We start from the raw sequence: 6,495 nt of genomic DNA, 5'->3' as shown, positions 1-6,495 counted from the left end.
GGATATTGAAAGCAATCAGAATTTGGTAACTTCATTCTGAATGTACACTGTAACATATTTTGACATTTGTCTTTGTTGATATCTTCTAAACAAGCCACTAGAATGACAAAACTCATCACTGTTGGTTGGCATAAAGAAAATTTGGAATATGACTGTGAACATTGATGGGTGTGTGCATTTGTTCAGCCAAATGCTTGGGAAACGGCAGTGCTTTGCACAAGCAAATGGCAGGACATTTCTGTGGTCGTAATGACCACAGATGGCTTCATCAGGACTCTGACTGAGGAAAGGATTTCAAAAGCAGTATTACTAGAATAAAGGTTTGAATTTAGCATGCAGTTGATGACTTTGCTGAATCAGAACCTTATCCTCTAATTAAAATCCATCCTCTTGCTTATAATGATGTTTGAAGCTGCACTGTGATCCTAGAAATCCTAGAATCCTAGAATCAGTAAGGTTGGAAGGGACCTCTGGAGATCATCTAGTCCAACCACCCCGCTCAAGCAGGGTCACCTAGAACATGTTAGACAGGGTTGCATCCAGGCAGGTCTTGAACACCTCCAGAGAAGGAGACTCCACAACCTCTCTGGGCAACCTGCTCCAGTGCTTTGTCACTCTCACAGGAAACAAGTTCTTCCTCACATTCAGGCGGAAATTCCTGTGGTTCGTTTTTTGCCCATTGCCTCTTGTCCTGTCACACAGGACAACTGAAAAGAGTTTGTCCTCGTCCCCTTGACACCCTCCCTTCAGGTACTTATCCACTTTGGTAAGATCCCCCCCCTCAGTCTTCTCTTCCCCAGGCTAAACAGGCCCAGCTCTCGCAGCCGTTCCTCATAGGGCAGGTGCTCCAGCCCTCTGATCATCTTCGTAGCCCTACGCTGGACTCTCTCCAGTAGCTCCATGTCTCTCTTGTCCTGGGGAGACCAGAACTGGACACAGGACTCCAGGTGAAGCCCTCACCCGGGCTGAGTAGAGGGGCAGGATCACCTCCCTCCACCTGCTGGCAACACTCTTCCTAATGCACACCAGGAGACTATTGGCCTTCTTGGCTACAAGGGCACATTGCTGGCTCATGGTCAACCTATCATCCACCAGCACTCCCAGGTCCTTCTCTGCAGAGCTGCTCTCCAGCAGGTCAGCCCCCAGCTTGCATTGGTGCCTAGGGTTATTTTTCCCTAGGTGCAGGACTCTGCACTTGCCCTTGCTGAATCTCAGGAGGTTCCTCTCCGCCCAGCTCTCCAGCCTGTCCAGGTCTCTCTGAATGGCAGCACAGACCTCAGGTGCATCAGCCACTCCTCCTAGCTTGGTATCATCAGCAAACCTGCTGAGGAGGCACTCCATCCCCTCATCCAGGTCATTGATGAAGAAGTTGCACAGGATGGGACCCAGGACTGAGCCCTGGGGGACACCACTAGCTACAGGCCTCCAACTAGACTCCATGCCACTGATGACAACCCTCTGAGCTCTGCCTGAGGAAGGAGTTTGTCACTCTTGAGGAAAAAAAAAAAAAAAAAACACTTTAATTATTACCATCCTCACTTCATATTCTACGTATGTTAAAATGTGTGTCACAGTGATGCTTGTGCACATTTCTGGTATTGTTAATTTGCAAAACTTTGTTACATAACATACATGTGGAAATTTGATTCCCTCCTAAGGCCAGCACAACCTCCATTGCTTTCTTAAGGAATATTTCATTTGTACTAAGACTGTAGCCTATGAACAGTAATCTTGTTTGCAAGAAAATAGTATAAAGTACTAAATACACTGTTGAGCTATATTACCATGATTATATATTATACCATGATTTTAAGAAAAGGGTTCTTATATTTCCTGTACAAATTACTTCCTCTATACTTGAGTGAAAATCAATAATAGGGCTTGCAAAAGTAACTAGGATAGTCTGAAACATAGCTTGAGGTAACTATATATAAAAATATATTTATATATAGTGTATATTTGTACTATATATGCATATACACACATTACTGAAAAGGGATCCCCATACTGTTTGTATACATTTTCCATTTGTATTGCCAAGTTCTCCTCTTTACTAAATAATCACTTATCATATGTCTGTAAATTATTTTTTTCCAAAACACCTTCAGTTTTAAATATTCATTTTTCATCTTGATGAGTGCAACCTTAGCAACCTAAAGCAAAACAGCCTTTAGCACTTCCCACACTCTTGCTGACCGACGGGAGGATTTCACCCTTTCAGGGTGTAATTTCTAACACCTCGTTCACATTTCTGCGCGTGTTTTCTCCGCGGTAGCTCTGGACCAGCCCTTGGGCGGTAAGCACCCTCGGTTTAGCCGCTCTGAAACGGTGGCAAGCGTTTCCCGGGGAAGATGGTCTGCCGGCGGGTGCCCGAGAAGGGGCGCCGCAGAGCGCAGCGCGCAGCCCCCGGCGCGCAGCCCGCGGCGCGCAGTCCCCGGCGCGCAGTCCCCGGCGCGCAGCCCCCGACGCGCAGTCCCCGGCGCGCAGCCCCCGACGCGCAGCCCGCGGCGCGCAGTCCCCGGCGCGCAGTCCCCGGCGCGCAGCCCCCGACGCGCAGTCCCCGGCGCGCAGCCCCCGACGCGCAGCCCCCGGCGCGCAGCCCCCGGCGCGCAGTCCCCGGCGCGCCCCGGCCCGGGCAGCGGTCGCGGCGGCGCTGAAGGCTCGCTGCGGTCTTTTGCCATGGGATGTGTACGCCACATTCTCCATACAAGGTCTGTAGCTCTATCATATCGCAAGAATCGGTGTTTCTTGGAGCTTTGATCGCCAGTATTAATCTTATCACTAGAAACTTCTCAGTAGATGAACAGCACATTTTTCACTCCAGAGTCAAACAGCAACCCTTTATTCATGTAAGATATGGAAAGCCCGAGTTACCTACCTCATCCTCACTCTTTCACAATTGTTTTGTACTCATCATGCTGTTTTAAACTGTTAAAACCTTGTGGTGTTCAATAATGAGGGAGCTCTATTTCCTTTGGTCCCACAAGGAATACCTACTATTTGTGAAACATGTAACAGCCCTTGCCATAAGGTTGGTGATCCTCCTTGTCCGGCCCACCCAAACAGCTGCACAAGGGTTGCACAGACCCACACACCTGCAGGTGAGGTGGTCCGGTAGAGACATGCACACACATACGTGCAAATCCGCACACTCAGTCTCTTATATACCAAAAGGCAGCAGGGCACGGTATTTTCAGGTCATAGAAGCACATGATGATTGAGGAAAAGCCCCACCAGACCCCTCACCAGAAGCTGATTGATCAATGAAAGCAAAGAGATCATGAATGGTATTTCACAGCCAGAACCACGTCTTAAACCTTTAGGTCCTGTCTGGAAAGTAAGTGTTCAGGACACACTGGATAGCGTCTCTGAGATGTCTGTCGTGCAAAGGGGCAGCTGGCAGGGCTCTCTGCCTCTGGCTGCAGCCCTCGGAGAAGTGCTGTCCCCTATTTTAGCAGGGCACGTGATGCAGCTCTCGTGTGAGGGCCTCAGTTTCTTGCCTGTGTCTGGTCTCAGTGTCTGCAGCAGCTGTGATGAATTACAGCCTTCTGCCTTTGGTGTGGTTCTGGCATTCCTGGTGGTTCGGTGTTCAGAGTTAATTGTATTAAGCTGTTCAAAGAGCTTGTTGGCTCTGATTGCCTAAATATAGGCTCTGTAGCTTCCTCTTTTGTAAGAATTTGGACAATTCACAGCACCAGGCATGAAATCGTGACTGAGTGCAGGGATGAGTGGTTACATATGTCCAGGGAATAAACTCTAGGGATTTCTCTGAATTGATGTGTGGGGGAGGCAAAACTGCATCAGAGCAGGACATCGTCACATCACATCACATCATCACATCACATCACATCAGAAAATAATGTCCCTTCCCAGCACGAGGATGACCAAAGTACTGTTCCTTGGGACTACCTCATTATACTGGGACTGCTAGTGACTACACTGCTTTTTATAGTGTTCCCATGAGCTTGCCCCCATGCCAGTGATGCTGGATGAAACCCTGCAGCTGTGTTCACGTAACAGACCCCAGAAAGTGTCGAGAGGCCCAGCTGCACTGCCTGCCTGCGTAACCACCAATGGACAGGACAAGTTTCCCTGCAGGCGTGACCTCAGTCAGCATTCCTGCCTTGGGCATCACCATCTGGGTGAAGATGCTCCTATACTTGGAGCAACCACCCATAAGAAACTGGACGGTCTTTGCTTGTGCCATACCTGGCTGTCTACTTTAATTCTCATCCTTTCTTCATTTCTTAAATGTAGGCCATGCATCTTCCTTTTAAGTTATTAGAATTTGGACAATTAACAGGCCCAGGCATGAAATTGTGACTGAGTGCAGGGAAGAGTGGTTTCATGCACCCAGGGGACAACAAGTTCTTCCTTCATAGTTAGGCTCCGATACATGTCTTTGCACTGCTTTTAAGGCACCAAATACAAAAAATTCAGTGTAAGTTTTCTCAAGTATTTGGAAGACAAAGTCTCTGCCTTTTACCCTAGAGCTCAGAGGTTGGGTAATTCATGTGAAAGAGTAAAGGGTAAAGGTGAATTTTAAGGCTTTCTCTAGTGAATTTTACTACATATAGTTCCTGCCCCAGTCTGGTAGCTAGAGCACTCTCAACCGAGTGCTGTGAGTCCATGATCCTGCAAGTAGAGGAGGGAGCAGGACAGTTAATGACAACCTACCAGAGGTGTGTTCTTTTTTATATGTCCCAGCAACACATTAGATGCAGAATTTTTTCATTTCCTAACCCAGTCTCAGCACCACCACCTCATTATCTATTTAAAAAATAGCTATTAAAAATAAATATGATTTGGCAGGGAAGCAAATGACCACTGTTTCTTTGTGACAAAGGAACTGGAAAGGTAAGTGTGGATAAGCTTTCTCCTTGTTCTTTTGCCTTTTCTTCCCTGTTTTTCTTTCCAAACTTCTATGGTCAACAGTCTGGGGACTCTAACAGTACAAAAGCCAATGGAAATGTGCAGTGGAGAGCAAGAAAGTTGTTTAGTGAAAATGCTGAGAAAACTGTTTTCTCTGGTGATCACCTGAAATTGTGTTTTCTCCTATGCTCCAGTAGTAACTTTTGAACATACCAGCCAATTTCAGCTAAACTAACCCAGGCATTGAAATTCCTACCAGCTTTGTGAAAATAAGCAGCTGTTAATAGACCCACTGGAAAAGGGAGGGGAGGAACCCATCACTGCCCAGGACCATCCAGCCAGGCAGCCTGCAGCAGCCACGGTGTTCCCCAGGTGGCAATCTAAATGTAGCACAGGGATGTGGTAAGAAACTATATGTGTTTTGAGGAGTTATAAGTGAGTGCTGCGGATGTAAGACTGGGAGTTCACTAGGGCTATGGGAGGGTGTGAGGGTACAGTGAGGTACAAGACCTAACCCATCCTAGCCATGGTCTTGACGAAGAGTTCAGGGAAAGGATCACCAGCAAACATTCATCACTTACTCTTTTCATGCTGTGACACTCCTGTTCCATTTTCTGTTTCTCTAAAGAAACACTGAAGAGGGGAAAAAAACTATTATGTTGATATGCATATGTAAAGATTAAGGCCTTCTGTGTTGCAAGTGACTTTCCATGCCCTCTTTGAACACAAAATAACATAAAATTCTGCTCACTGATTTATTTATCTTTGCAGATGACCTCTTAACACACACCCTATTGATAAAGCTGTGAATAGCATTTTACTGTTAAAAATTAACTTTTCTGAAGACAAGGAATTTATTCAATTTACAAAACAATGTTTCACCTGGGAAAAGAAGGGAGTAGAGAATAATTACAATTTTTGTTTATGCATTTGAAGGTAGAGGAACTTGCCAATGCATTATGAAGCACTGAATAATTTCCCTTATGATTCAATGATTATACTTTTTTTGTAGCTACAATTATTATTGTATTACGCACCAAGCAGTATGTGTGTAAAAGAATAACCTTGCCTCTGAGGGTAAACATTTGGGTGTAACTGACTTGGCAGCTTCTGTGAACCAACTGTTAAACTGTGTGCTAGATGGTCATCAAATGAATTGCAATGAGTTATGCTAGAGAGGAGTTTAAGCAGGCTGCATATACAGAAATAGAAAGGCACCCTTAGGGTGTTCTGCTCTTGTCTTACTGTGGCCACTCCAGCAGCAGTGTCAATCCAAGGTGTCTACAAAGAGCTCTATCGTTAGCTTGTGATGATACATAAAGCTGTTGGTATCTTGCCAGAGGGAACATCAGAGAGAATAAAAAGTGGATACTCTTCTATTCTGGATCACATAAAAACGATCAGGTAGCTAGAAAAGACACAAATTTTAGCTGTTTGGAAGTAAGTTACTCTAGGCTAGATGTCTGGAATGCTTCTGCAAAGAGACATTTTCTCCAAGAAGTGGCTCATCCTGAGCATCCCAGGCATAGAGTTTGAGTGGGATGAGGAACACTGTGCAAGGTACTTTTCCCCTTTCATTCATCCACTCAAATAGAGTAGATATATAACTGTTAGATAGATAGC

Source organism: Rhea pennata, chromosome 1, assembly GCF_028389875.1.
Source record: "Rhea pennata isolate bPtePen1 chromosome 1, bPtePen1.pri, whole genome shotgun sequence".
NCBI lineage: Eukaryota > Metazoa > Chordata > Aves > Rheiformes > Rheidae > Rhea > Rhea pennata.
This window is presented reverse-complemented; position numbering follows the sequence as displayed.